A 12,925-nucleotide genomic window follows, 5' to 3' on the forward strand; every position below is an offset into this window, starting at 1 on the left:
ATCAGCAGAAGTACAGAGCTCCAAACAAGAGAAATTATCATCATCATGATCTCACTCTTTTCAGCATCCCTGAATTGTTGTGTTCAGTTCTATTCAACGACCAGAGAGAAAATTTACCAGTAAAAGTATTCAACTGAGAGACAGAAAAAAAGCACAGTAGTTTGACTATTTGCTATAGACAGTCAACATAAATACGTATACACAGAAAAAGGGTAATTTATAAGAAAAAGCTGAAAACCTTGTGATGAGGACCAGTTCAATGAATTCAAATCTCTCTCCAGGCTAGGGATACTCAAAATAACTGACGGGTTATCAGGTACTAAAGGATTAGTCTTACTTTAAAAGGCAAACCTAAGGACTGCAGATGAAAGTTTCAGGAAGATTTCAATTTTAAGGGTAAATTCTGTCTAGCATTCAAAAATGTCTGAAATAGGAACTAGACATGTCAGCCTTTAGGAAAGGCTTAGTGATCATTAAAATCATTTCCAACTCTAATATTTATGATCTTGCCTTTTTAATATAATCTGATAAAACAAAGCACTCAGGAAAAAAAACAGGAAACCATTATTATCAAAACTAAGCTGATTCATTCTTCATTTTGACAGTTTATGGTCTTCCTATCTCCTACAGAGATATCTCCTACAGGAAACCCTGGTGGCGTAGTGGTTAAGTGCTACGGCTGCTAACCAAAGGGTCGGCAGTTCAAATCCGCCAGGTGCTCCTTGGAAACTCTATGGGGCAGTTCTACTCTATCCTATAGGGTCGCTATGAGTCAGAATAGACTCGACGACACTGGGTTATCTCCTACATACACACTAAGATCTCGATACTTTAGTTCAAAATGGAATGTGATGGAACAGCATTACAAACTTGAGAGTAGGAGCCATTTAGATGTCAAAAGGGGAGTAAATTCCTGATCAGAAGTAACTGACATATACGCTTTTGATATTCTAGTTGAATAACCAAGACTTTGCTGGATATATAAAAATGCTTCACAGATCACTGCTATCTAAGTGGGACAAAATCCTACGTTCTGTTCATTGTCTCCCCTTTTAAATACTCTCATACAACGGAGGGATGGTTTACTCACCACCACATCCCCATAACCTAACACAGGTCCTACCACATAAGAGATATGCAAAATATATTTGAATGAGTGGTAGACACTTATCACTCACAATATTCAACTCCACCAAGCGCCTTACATGCAATGACTCATTAAATCCTCACAACCACCCTCTAAGGGTCAATATTATTTTCCCCATTTTACAGATGAGAAAACAGAGAAACCCTGGTAGCTAAGAGCTACGGCTGCTAACCAAAAGGTCAGCAGTTCAAATCCACCAAGCGCTCCTTGGAAACTCTATGGGGGCAGTTCTACTCTGACCTATAGGATGGCTATGAGTGAATCTGACATAGAAGTATTAAATCACGGAGGTGAAATCTGACTTCTGACTCCAAGGCATTTTAATCACTTCACAATGACTGAGTAATTTTAGATGCTCCAAACATGTTTACAATGGTTAAGGCTGAAATAGCTAAGATGCAATGGAGATGGCTCTGGAAGAAATCTCTAACTGGGGCTGTAGAAGCAGGGCTTCCTGCATGGAGTGTGGAAAGGTTAATGCACGGCTGCAGGATCAGAGGGCAAAAGGCTACAAGGGAATAATGGTGGTCAGATTTTTGTGCCCTGGTCCTTAGAAGTCAAGCAGCATCAACAGGAACCTGCCATTAGTTGCAAAAATGCAATACAAGAGCTGGGCCAAGATGGCGGACTAGGTGGACGCTACCGCGGATCCCTCTTGCAAAAAAGACTCAGAAAAACAAGGGAATCGATCACATACATAACAATCTACGAACTCTGAACAACAAGCACAGACTTAGAGACAGAAAACGAACAAATACGGGCAGACAGCGACCGTTTTCAGAACCAGGAGCCAGCGTACCAGCCGACTACTTGGAAAATCTAGTTTCCCAGTGATGGCTCGGAGACAGCAGTCCATATCAAACCACATAAAGAAACAGACCATGACAGCTTCTCCAACCCCCCAAACAAAAGAATCAAAATCTTTCCCAAATGAAGACACAATCCTGGAATTATCAGATACAGAATATAAAAAACTAATTTACAGAATGCTTAAAGATATCACAAATGAAATTAGGATAAATGCAGAAAAAGCCAAGGAACACACTGATAAAACTGTTGAAGAACTCAAAAAGATTATTCAAGAACATAGTGGAAAAATTACCAAGTTGCAAGAATCCATAGAGAGACAGCATGCAGAAATCCAAAAGATTAACAATAAAATTACAGAATTTGACAACGCAATAGAAAGTCATAGGAGCACACTCGAGCAATTAGAATGTAGACTGGGACTTCTGGAGGACCAGGGAATCAACACCAACATAGCTGAAAAAAAATCAGATAAAAGAATTAAAAAAAATGAAGAAACCCTAAGAATCATGTGGGACTCTATCAAGAAGGATAACTTGCGAGTGATTGGAGTCCCAGAACAGGGAGGGGGGACAGAAAACACAGAGAAAATAGTTGAAGAAATCCTGACACAAAACTTCCCTGACATCACCAAAGACGAAAGGACATCTATCCAAGATGCTCATCGAACCCCATTTAAGATTGATCCAAAAAGAAAAACACCAAGACATATTATCATCAAACTTGCCAAAACCAAAGACAAACAGAAAATTTTAAAAGCAGCCAGGGAGAAAAGAAAGGTTTCCTTCAAGGGAGAATCAATAAGAATAAGTTCAGACTACTCAGCAGAAACCATGCAGGCAAGAAGGGAATGGGACGACGTATACAGAGCACTGAACGAGAAAAACTGCCAACCAAGGATCATATATCCAGCAAAACTCTCTCTGAAATATGAAGGAGAAATTAAGATATTTACAGATAAACACAAGTTTAGAGAATTTGCAAAAACTAAACCAAGACTGCAAGAAATGCTACAGGAGATTGTTTGGCCGGATGACCAATAATATCAGGTACCAGCACAATACAAGGTCACAAAACAGAACGTCCTGATATCAACGCAACTCAAATAGGGAAAGCACAAAAACAAACAAATTAAGACTAATTCTAAAAAATAAATAAATAAACAAAATAATACACACAACAGGAAATCATGGAAATCAATAAACGATCACAATAATCAAAAAGAGGGACTAAATATAGGAGGCATTGAACTGCCAGATGGAGAGTGATACAAGGCGATATAGAAGGATACAAGTTAGGTTTTTACTTAGAAAAATAGGGGTAAATAAAAAGGTAACCACAAAAAGGAATATCAATTCCACAACTCAAGAAAAAAGCCAAGAAAAACGTAACGACTCAATAAACACAAAGTTAAACATTATGAAAATGAGGATCTCACAAGCTACTAAGAAAAACGTCTCAGCACAAAAAAGCATGTGGAAAAATGAAATGGCCAACAACACACATGAAAAGGCATCAAAATGACAGCACTAAAAACTTACTTATCTATAATTACGCTGAATGTAAATGGACTAAATGCACCAATAAAGAGACAGAGAGTCACGGACTGGATAAAAAAACACGATCCATCTATATGCTGCCTACAAGAGACACACCTTAGACTTAGAGACACAAACAAACTAAAACTCAAAGGATGGAAAAAAATATATCAAGCAAACAATAAGCAAAAAAGAAGAGGAGTAGCAATATTAATTTCTGACAAAATAGACTTTAGACTTAAATCCACCACAAAGGATAAAGAAGGACACTATATAATGATAAAAGGGACAACTGATCAGGAAGACATAACCATATTAAATATTTACGCACCTAATGACAGGGCTGCAAGATACATAAATCAAATTTTAACAGAATTAAAAAGTGAGATAGACACCTCCACATATATAGTAGGAGACTTCAACACACCACTTTCGGAGAAGGACAGGACATCCAGTAAGAAGCTCAATAGAGACACGGAAGACCTACTTACAACAATCAACCAACTTGACCTCATTGACTTATACAGAACTCTCCACCCAACTGCTGCAAAATATACTTTTTTTTCTAGTGCTCATGGAACATTCTCTAGAATAGACCACATATTAGGTCATAAAACAAATCTTTCCAGAATCCAAAACATCGAAATATTACAAAGCATCTTCTCAGACCACAAGGCAATGAAGCTAGAAACCAATAACAGAAAAACTAGGGAAAAGAAATCAAATACTTGGAAAATGAACAATACCCTCCTGAAAAAAGACTGGGTTATAGAAGACATCAAGGAGGGAATAAGGAAATTCTTAGAAAGCAACGAAAGTGAAAATACTTCCTATCAAAACCTCTGGGACACAGCAAAAGCAGTGCTCAGAGGCCAATTTATATCGATAAATGCACACATACAAAAAGAAGAAAGAGCCAAAATCAGAGAACTGTCGCGACAACTTGAACAAATAGAAAGTAAGCAACAAAAGAAACCATCAGCCACCAGAAGAAAACAAATAATAAAAATTAGAGCTGAACTAAATGAATTAGAGAACAGAAAAACAATTGAAAGAATTAACAAAGCCAAAAGCTGGTTCTTCGAAAAAATTAACAAAATTGATAAACCACTGCCTAGACTGACTAAAGAAAAACAGGAAAGGAAACAAATAACCCAAATAAGAAACGAGAAGGACCACATCACAACAGAACCAAATGAAATCAAAAGAATCATATCAGATTACCACATAAAATTGTACTCTAACAAATTTGAAAACCTAGAAGAAATGGATAAATTCTTGGAACAATACTACCTACCTAAACTAACACATTCAGAGGCAGAACAACTAAATAGACCCATAACAAAAAAAGAGATTGAAACGGTAATCAAAAAACTTCCAACAAAAAAAAGTCCTGGCCCAGATGGCTTCACTGCACAGTTCTACCAAACCTTCAGAGAAGACTTAACACCATTACTATTGAAGGTATTTCAAAGTATAGAAAAAGACGGAATACTATCCAACTCATTCTATGAAGCTACGATCTCCCTGATACCAAAACCAGGTAAAGACATTACAAAAAAAGAAAATTTTAGATCTATATCCCTCATGAACATAGATGCAAAAATCCTCAACAAAATTCTAGCCAACAGAATCCAACAACACATCAAAAAAATAATACACCCTGATCAAGTGGGATTTATACCAGGTATGCAAGGCTGGTTTAATATCAGAAAAACCATTAATGTAATCCATCACATAAATAAAACAAAAGATAAAAACCACATGATCTTATCAATAGATGCAGAAAAGGCATTTGACAAAGTTCAACACCCATTTATGATAAAAACTCTAACCAAAATAGGAACTGAAGGAAAATTTCTCAACATAATAAAGGGCATATATGCAAAGCCAACGGCCAATATCACTCTAAATGGAGAGAACCTGAAAGCATTTCCCTTGAGAATGGGAACCAGACAAGGATGCCGTTTATCACCGCTCTTATTCAACATCGTACTTGAAGTCCTAGCCAAGGCAATTAGGCTAGACAAAGAAATAAAGGGTATCCAGATTGGTAAGGAGGAAGTAAAGCTATCACTATTTGCAGATGACATGATCGTATACATGGAAAACCCTAAGGAATCCTCCAGAAAACTACTGAAACTAATAGAAGAGTTTGGAAGAGTCTCAGGATATAAAATAAACATACAAAAATCACTTGGATTCCTCTACATCAACAAAAAGAACACCGAAGAGGAAATAACCAAATCAATACCATTCACAGTAGCCCCCAAGAAGATAAAATACTTAGGAATAAATCTTACCAAGGATGTAAAAGACCTATACAAAGAAAACTATAAAACTCTGCTACAAGAAATTCAAAAGGACATACTTAAGTGGAAAAACATACCCTGCTCACGGATAGGAAGACTTAACATAGTAAAAATGTCTATTCTACCAAAAGCCATTTATACATATAACGCACTTCCAATCCAAATACCAATGTCATATTTTAAGGGGATAGAGAAACAAATCACTAATTTCATATGGAAAGGAAAGAACCCCTGGATAAGCAAAACATCACTGAAAAAGAAGAAGAAAGTGGGAGGCCTCACCCTACCTGATTTCAGAACCTATTATATAGCTACAGTAGTCAAAACAGCCTGGTACTAGTACAACAACAGGCACATAGACCAATGGAACAGAATTGAGAATCCAGATATAAATCCATCCACCTATGAGCAGCTGATATTTGACAAAGGACCAGTGTCAGTCAATTGGGTAAATAATAGTCTTTTTAACAAATGGTGCTGGCATACCTGGATATCCATTTGCAAAAGAATGAAACAGGACCCATACCTCACACCATGCACAAAAACTAACTCCAAGTGGATCAAAGACCTAAACATAAAGACTAAAACGATAAAAATCATGGAAGAAAAAATAGGATCTACCCTAGGATCCCTAATACAGGGCATAAACAGAATACAAAACATTACCAAAAATGACGAAGAGAAACCAGATAACTGGGAGATCCTAAAAATCAAACACCTATGCTCATCTAAAGACTTCACCAAAAAAGTAAAAAGACCACCTACAGACTGGGAAAGAATTTTCAGCTATGACATCTCAGGACCAGCACCTGATCTCTAAAATCTACATGATTCTGTCAAAACTCAACCACAAAAAGACAAACAACCCAATCAAGAAGTGGGCAAAGGATATGAACACACATTTCACTAAGGAAGATATTCAGGCAGCCAACAGATACATGAGAAAATGCTCTCGATCATTAGCCATTAGAGAAATGCAAATTAAAACTACGATGAGATTCCATCTCACACCAACTAGACTGGCATTAATTCAAAAAACACAAAATAATAAATGTTGGAGAGGCTGCGGAGAGATTGGAACTCTCATACACTGCTGGTGGGACTGTAAAATGGTACAACCACTTTGGAAATCCATCTGGTGTTATCTTAAACAGTTAGAAATAGAACTACCATACAACCCAGAAATCCCACTCCTCGGAATATACCCTAAAGATACAAGAGCCTTCACACAAACAGATATATGCACACCCATGTTTATTGCAGCTCTGTTTACAATAGCAAAAAGCTGGAAGCAACCAAGATGTCCATCAACGGACGAATGGGTAAATAAATTGTGGTATATTCACACAATGGAATACTACGCATCGATAAAGAACAGTGACGAATCTCTGAAACATTCCATAACATGGAGGAATCTGGAAGGCATTATGCTGAGCGAAATGAGTCTGTTGCAAAAGGACAAATATTGTATAAGACCACTATTATAAAAAGATCTTGAGAAATAGAAAAAACGGAGAAGAACACATACTTATGTGGTTACAAAGGGGGGAGGGAGGGAGGGAGGGAGAGGGCTTTTTATTGATCAATCTGTAGATAAGAACTGCTTTGGGTGAAGGGAAAGACAACACTCAAAACAAGGAAGGTCAGCCTAATTGGACTGGATTAAAAGTAAAGAAGTTTCCGGGATAAAATGAAAGCTTCAAAGGTCAGCAAAGCAGGGGCTGGGGTCTGGGGAACTTGATTTGAGGGGACTTCTAAGTCAATGGGCAAAACAATTCTATTATGAAAACATTCTGCATCCCACTTTGAATTGTGGCGCCTGGGGTCCTAAATGCCAACAAGCGGCCATCTAAAATACATTAATTGGTCTCAACCCACCTGGAGCAAAGGCAAAGGAAGAACACCAAGGTCACACGACAACTAAGAACCCAAGAGACAGAAAGGGCCACATGAACCAGAGACCTACATTATCCTGAGACCAAAAGAACTAGTTGGTGCCCAGCCACAATCGATATCTGTCCTGTCAGGGAGCACAACAGACAACTCCTGAGGGAGCAGGAGACCAATGGGATAAAACAGACCCCAAATTCTCACTAAAAGACCACACCTAATGGTATGATTGCGACTAGAGGAATCCCAGAGACAATGCTCCCCAGAACTTCTGATGGCACAGGACAGGAACCATTCCCGAAGACAAATCATCAGGCATGAAAAGGACTGGTCAGTGGAGGGGAGAGAGATGCTGATGAAGAGTGAGGTAATTAAATCAGGTGGACACGGGAGAGTGTGTAGGCAACTCTTGACTGGAGGGGGGATGGGAAGATAGAGAGAGAGGGAAGATGGCAAAATTGGCACGAAACGAGAGACTGTAAGGGCTGACTCAATAGGGGGAGAGCAAGTGGGAGAAGGGAGTAAGATGTATGTAAACCTACATGTGACAGACTGATTGGAATGGTAAATGTTCACTTGAAGCTTAATAAAAATTAAAAAAAAAAAAAATGCAATACAGCTTTCAATCTTTAGCAGCACTATTCTCACAAGCCACAAGTTGGGAATGTTCTCCAACACACGTCCCATTTCAGTCATGCTCGCTGTCTTTCATTTTCTCTACTTTCCAACCAACCATATGCCTCTGTCCATAAAACAGTACTGATAAATTTTTTAATTAATCCTGTTTACTGATGTCATGCTCTCTGTTCTTACTTTTAAAAACAGATAAATGGAAAGCTTAACAGTTGTCCAGAACAAAAACACAACCCATATTATTTTTGTTTATACATGTCACAAATGACTCCAAGCACAGAGAGGCCCTATATCACTTATTCTCAGCTTACCAAAATGACCTGAGGAGCTTTTTGAGGGATCCTCACCCTGGCTACATATTAGAGCCACCTGGGGAGCATTACAAAATACTGATGTTGAGCCTACCTCTGAACCTACAACAGAAATTCTGAGTTATTGTGTTTAGGCTCTCCAGGTGATTCTAATACATTACTTCATTCTAGGCTTAATGAAATAGTATGATTCACCTCTCCTTATGGTTTGGTTTGGCTGTAATTCCTCAGGCGATGGCAACACACACTGCTGGTCAAACCGCTACAAGTTTCCTTTCCATTAAGACTCCCCGTGTTGCTACAAGGAGCCCAGGTGGCACAATGGTCAAGAGCTGGGCTGCTAACCAAAATGTCAGCAATTCGAATCTACCAGCTGCTTCCTGGAAACCTATGGGGCAGTTCTATTCCATCCTATACGGTTGCTTTCTTAGTTATATAGTGCTGCTATAACTAATACCACAAGTGAATAGCTTTAACAAAGAGAAATTTATTCTCTCACAGTCTAGTACGTTACAAGTCCAAATTCAGGGTGTCAGGTCCAGGCGAAGGTGTTCTCTGTTGGCTCTGGAGAAAGATTCCTTGTCATCAATCTTCCCCTGGTCAAGGAGCTTCTCAGGCACAGGTATTCCGGGTCTAAAGGACATACTCTGCTCCTGGTGCTTTCTTGGTGGTGTGACGTCCTCAACTCTCTGCTTGCTTCCCTTTCATCTCTTGAGAGATAAAAGGTGGTGCAGGGCACACCCCAGGGAAACTCCCTTTACCTTGGATCAGAGAGGTGACCTGAGTAAGGGTGGTGTTACAACCCCACCCTAGTCCAATCACAAAATGGAGGACAACCACACAATACTGGGAATCAAGGCCTAACCGAGTTGATACACACATTTTTGGGGTGATGTAATTCAATCCATGACAGTCACTATGAGTCAGAATCGACCTGATGGCAGTGGGTTTGGTTGGTTGGGTGTTGCTAAGAAGCCCCGGTGGCACAGTGGTTAAGAGCTCAGCTGCTAACCAAAAGGTCAGCAGTTCAAATCCACCAGCTGCCCCTTGGAAACCCTATGGGCAGTTCTACTCTGTCCTATAGGGTTGCTATGAGTTGGAATCGACTCGACAGCAATGGGTTTTTGGTTTGCTGTTGCTAAAAAGTGAGCACACAGAGAAAATACAGAACCAAAGTGAACACTTTATTTACAAAAGTAAAAATAAAACCCATTGCTGTCGAGCTGATTTCAACTCATAGTAACCCTATGAATATCACCCCCTACTGAGATGAAGGAGACCTGGTGGCCCAAAGGTTAAGCACTTCGTTAACCGAAAGGTGGGCAGTTCTAACCCACCAACAGCTCCACAGCAGAAAAGACCTGGTGATCTGCTCCCATAAAGATTACGCCTAGAAAACCCATGGAGCAGTTCTATTCTATTATATAGGGTCACTATGAGTTGGAACTGACTCAAAGGCACACAACAAGACAAAACTAAGGTCCTACTTGGAAAAATCTCTACAATACAGAAATGAGAGGAAAGAGCACCAGCAACCCATCTTAGAAGCAGAATTTCAAACCATATTTACGACCACCTATGATCGACTCGACGGCACTGGGGTTTTTTTTTTATGACGTTGCTATGACAGCAATGGGTCTACGCTCCCCAGATTTTGTCACAGTCTGTGTCTAAACGCTTAATCCATTTATTTTGCCTTACACAGTATTATTCTCTGAATAGGTGAGCTGTGTCTAGAAACATCTCCCAGATTTCTGAGGTTTGCATGATCTCAAGTTGGGCAAGAAACTCCAATCCAAAAGATATTGAACAGATGCGCTGTGTGCTGAAATTACCCTAAAGGAATCATTTTTTTCCTACTATTGTTAATTAGTCAGGGCAGACAATTTGAAAGAGCAAAACTATTACTTTATATAATCTCTAGTGAGGAGTCCCTTGGTGATGCAGTTAACACCCTCAGCTGCTAACCGAAACACTGGGGGTTCGAGTTCATGCAGAAGTGCCTCAGAAGAAAGGACCAATGATCTACTTCTGAAAAATCAATCACTGAAAACCCTCTGTATGGAGCACAGCTCTATCCTGACACCACTGGGTTGCCAGGAGTCAGAGTCAATTTGATGGCAACTGGTAAATCTCTAATAAATACACTATTTTTGTAAGGTGTCTGGCTTTTAAAAAAGAAAAGGAAATGTAACTTTGCCCAAAACACAGTCTAAAAGCAACAAAGGGTTTAACTTTTAAGAAGTATCCTTCAATATTGTAAAGTATAAATAACTCCCCCCAAAAAACAAAACAAAACAAAAAAGTATAAATAAATAAGAACCTAAAATATCCAAATGAACTAAAATAGACAAGAAGTCAGTAAAACTAAAATTTGAGAATTAAGCATGATGGGTAAAAATCTTCCATCCTGTCTAAAAATGAAGATGTAGCAGAATGCCTAAAACCTCTCTATCAAAATCATATAAAAAACATTCAATTCCATACCAGGAAACAGTTTAAATCTGGCCAAAGAGCATCTTTTTTGATGAACTAGGATAATTTCTATCAGATACGATGTCTGCAAAGACCAGTCACCACAGCAAGACTTGGAAGTCCTGCCTAGAATTGCCAAGTTTTGGTTTACCTCAGCTTCTTTAATTCGTTAATTCATTCACTCGGATATTTACTGAGTGGCTTCTGTAAACCTGTAATCTCTGCCAGGCCCTGTTGATGTGAAATTATATAAAACACACACAGCCCTTATTTTGACAGAGTTCATATTTCAGAACAGCAGTGGTGTAACTGATTACTTTTGTGTGGCCTTCCTAGCCATGGTCTTACAACTCCCACCCAGGTGACCAGGTGGCACTGTGTGATACGGTAATCATGGCCCACGAGGGGATTGGTCAGTTTTGCCTTAAAAGAGAGCCAATTTCAGAGCAGAGAGGACAATCCCAGCACCACGAAGGAAGACCAGCTAGGAGCTAGCATGTCCTTTGGACCTGGGATCCCTGTGTTGGGAAGTTCCTGGAACCAGGAGACAGAGTGAGCGGTAACCTTGAAGATGCTGAGAAGCAGTGGCAGGAGAGGAGAGACCCAACAGTAGAGACCTGGCAGCAAGAGATGGCATGGTGGGCTTCCCAGCCCATAGAGAGAGAAACCCAAGTGCCTTGGGGCAGAAACTGAGGGCCAGGGAGAGGCATGCCTACAAGCACATCAGGGAAGAGGTTGTCCTGATGGAAGAACTATATCCTGAGTGTTCCTGAGCCTGAATTGTAACTGTTACTTCCCTAATAAACCCCATAATTGTGAGTGTGGTCTGTGAGTTCTGTGTGGCTAATGCAATGAATAATCGAACCCAGCAGGGAAGTAGAGAGTGCTGTGGGAGGGATGGGTGGTATTAGAATTGGTAAGTATGGCAGAGAGAGAAGCCTTGTCTGACCTCCGCCTCATGGGAGTGAGCCCTGGGCTACTCATCTTGATTCTTTTTTCCCGTTTTGAAGTTAGAGGAGGTCAGACACCACATCCGCGCCGTTTTTACAACAGCGACTCTCAATTTTTTTGCTCTTAGACCCTTGTAACACTTAAAAATTGAGGACTTCTAGAGAGCTTTAGTATTGATACTTACCATATAAGAAATACCATATAAGAAATTAAAATTGTGAAATGTTCAAAATATTTATTCACTTAAAGATAACAATAAATGCATTATGTCAACATAAGCTATATTTTATAAAAAGAAACTTTTTCAAAACAAAGGAAAATGAGTCAGAATAGACATATAATACTGTGTTACATTTTTATAAACATTTACATTTTTTGCAGTACAATGTGTTTCTCTTATGTATGGCCTTTCCGATCTTGGGTTCATAATTCTGCCAAAAATGATTGGCTGGGCCATAATCTTACAATGGATTGGTTAGTCTACTATGCAAACAAGGTGTGTAAAACCACCCAATAAGATTAAGTGACCCTGTCGGAATTGGCAGATTTCTATGCAAATTATGTGGCTATGGCCTACCAAGGGAATAGCTCAGTTCATGATCTGGTGGCAAGGTCATGACTTGAAATTGACAAGAAGTAGGCTTACATAAGGACCAACTGCAGAGATTTAGGGAGACCACGCTACCATCAAGAAGAGCCCGGAGCAGAGTATGTCCTCTGGACCCAGGATCCCTGTGCTGAGAACCTCCTAAACACAGGAGAGAGCTGTAACACTGATGATGGCGAGAGACAGCACGAGACAGTGAGAGATGGCACAGCAGCATAAGCAGCAGTAGCAAGAGCGGCAGGAACCAGGAACCA

General features: G+C 39.5%; 1 protein-coding gene across 1 annotated transcript in view; it reads right to left on the bottom strand.

Moving 5' to 3' along the window:
* The window catches only part of EIF3H (eukaryotic translation initiation factor 3 subunit H), a 130,546-nt gene that overhangs the window by 88,340 nt on the left and 29,281 nt on the right, over window positions 1-12,925 (bottom strand). The gene's annotated exons all lie outside the window — the stretch shown is intronic.

Source organism: Loxodonta africana, chromosome 14 (assembly GCF_030014295.1).
Source record: "Loxodonta africana isolate mLoxAfr1 chromosome 14, mLoxAfr1.hap2, whole genome shotgun sequence".
NCBI lineage: Eukaryota > Metazoa > Chordata > Mammalia > Proboscidea > Elephantidae > Loxodonta > Loxodonta africana.